Genomic DNA, 2,303 nt, shown 5'->3' with positions numbered 1-2,303 from the left:
TTCTTTAACCATGTTTAGAAGTGATAATACACTAGTGATTTTTCTTGCAAATGCGTACCTGAATTTTGTGTTACTTTCAAACAGTAATTAGTTGTTGCTTCATTACCTTTTCTTACTATTTATAGATCAGTTAAAATACACATGCAATATTAATGTTTTGGTCTACTTTATTTATACATGGGAAAAAAGTAAATAATGACCATTTACTTCTTTACTTCCTATTGATTGCTATTATCTCGTTCTGGACTTGGTATCAACTTGTCTATCAATTTACTGGATGTCATCTGGGCTGGACATCACATACAATTAGACTTAAACTTTTTGCAATTGTTTCTATATTTTAAAATCAATTTAACATTCCAGCTATGGTTTTCTTGGAGATTTTATTTCCCCTTTTACATTTTGACATGTCAGTAGCTTCTGTTTATTTTACTTTCTGTTTTGATTTGTGTATAGTGTGCTTACTTTTGTTTGTTATTTGGGTTTGTTGATTATTATTCATAATTCTTGTCTTCATTTTGTCCCTTATTTAGGGATTGGTTCTAAAACTTATTTTCCTATGTCACTTGCTGAGGTGATCAGCTCCAGTGCAGGCATGTTCCACAGTGGAGCAGGGGATCATGGCATGCAGGAGGGGTTTCCTGAGCTGGGGAAAACCCAGGAGAGAGCAGAGACCTGCCAGGAGCCGGCAGCTCTCACGAGGGTGAGTGGCTGAGGAGGCATGGGCAGGGCCAGGAGTAACAGCGGCCATCCCCCACTCCCACTAAGGGCAGCCCACCGGAGCGCTGCAAACAGGGTGTGGCACATCAGCCAGGGCGTGGCGCCGCGGTTCGCGCGGCAGTTTGTGTGGGAGGGCGCCACTTTGAAGGAGGGGCATTCCACTGGCCAAGTGGAGAGGCTTGAAGCCCACATAATCTGGCAACCAGGCGCTGTTTTGTGGCCATCTCCCAGGTCAAGGGCACTCATCCTACCTGACCCTCAAGGCAGAATGGTGGGCACTAGCCTGAGAGCAAAGGCTCCAGCTCCGGCTGGGGGGTCTACACCATTTACCCCAGCGGTGGCCAATGCCTCCACCCAGACATTAACCATCCCTGATTAATATTCAGGGATCTCCTCCAAGCTCAGGAGCGATGGATCCCAACTAAGAGGAAGTCAGACAAAAACACCAGGAGGCCTGCATGGATGAACAAGGAGCTCCTGGGCAAACTCAAACACAAAAAGGAAGCCTACAGAGGGTGGAAGCAAGGACAGGTAGCCTGAGAGGAAACAGAGAAATTGTCTCAGCAGCTGGGGATCAGGTTAGGAAAGCTAAAGCCCTGATAGAATTAAATTTGGCCAGGGACATCAAGGGCAACAAGAAAAGCTCCTATAGACAAAGCTTCTATAGGTATATTGGTGATAAAAGGAAGACTAGGGAAAATGTGGGCCCTCTTCAGAAGGAAAAGGGAGACCTGGTTACTCAGAACATGGAGAAGGCTGAGGTACTCAATGACTTCTTTGCCACAGTCTTTGCAGGCAACTGCTCCAGCCACACCACCCAAGTTGCAGAAGGCAAAGGCAGGGACTGGGACAATGAAGAACCATCCACTGTAGGAGAAGATCAGGTTTGAGACCATCTAAGGAACCTGAAGGTGCACAAGTCTGTGGGACTTGATGAGATGCATCCACAGGTCCTGAGGGAACTGGCGGATGAAGTAGCTGAGCCACTATCCAACATATCTGAGAAGCCATGGGAGTCTGGGGAAGTTTGCACTGGCTGGAAAAGGGGAAAGATAACATCCATTTTTAAAAAGGGAAAAAAGGAAAAGCCAGGGAACTACAGGCCAGGCAGTCTTACCTCTATGCCTGGCAAGGTCATGGAGCACATCCTCCTGGAAAATATGCTAAGGCACATGGAAACTAAGGAGGTGATTGGTGACAGCCAACATGGCTTCACTAAGAGCAAATCATGCCTGACAAATTTGGTGGCCCTCTACGACAGGGTTACAGTGTTTGTGGATAAGGAATGAGCAACTGATGTCATCTACTTGGAGTTGTGCAAAGCATTTAACACTGTCCTGCACGCATCTTTGTTTCTGAATTGGAAAGCCATGGATTTGATGGATGGACTACTTGGTGGATAAGGAATTGGCTGGATGGTTGCACTCAAAGAATTGCAGTCAGCAGCTCAATGTCCAAGTGGAGACCAGTAATGAGTGGTGATATTGGGACTGGCGCTGTTTAACATCTTTGTCAGGGACGTGGGCAGTGGGATTGAGTGCACCCTCAGCAAGTTTGCCAATGACACCAAGCTGACTGCTGCT

General features: G+C 46.3%; 1 pseudogene; it reads left to right on the top strand.

Moving 5' to 3' along the window:
* The first annotated feature begins 595 nt into the window (after positions 1–595).
* LOC104837778 overlaps positions 596–2,303 on the top strand; it is a 175,040-nt pseudogene continuing 173,332 nt past the window's right edge.

The sequence above is a fragment of the Haliaeetus leucocephalus genome, unplaced genomic scaffold, assembly GCF_000737465.1.
Source record: "Haliaeetus leucocephalus isolate CR32 unplaced genomic scaffold, Haliaeetus_leucocephalus-4.0 Scaffold555, whole genome shotgun sequence".
Lineage (NCBI taxonomy): Eukaryota > Metazoa > Chordata > Aves > Accipitriformes > Accipitridae > Haliaeetus > Haliaeetus leucocephalus.
The sequence above is the reverse complement of the archived record's forward strand: the minus strand, read 5'-3'. Positions and strand labels throughout refer to the sequence as shown.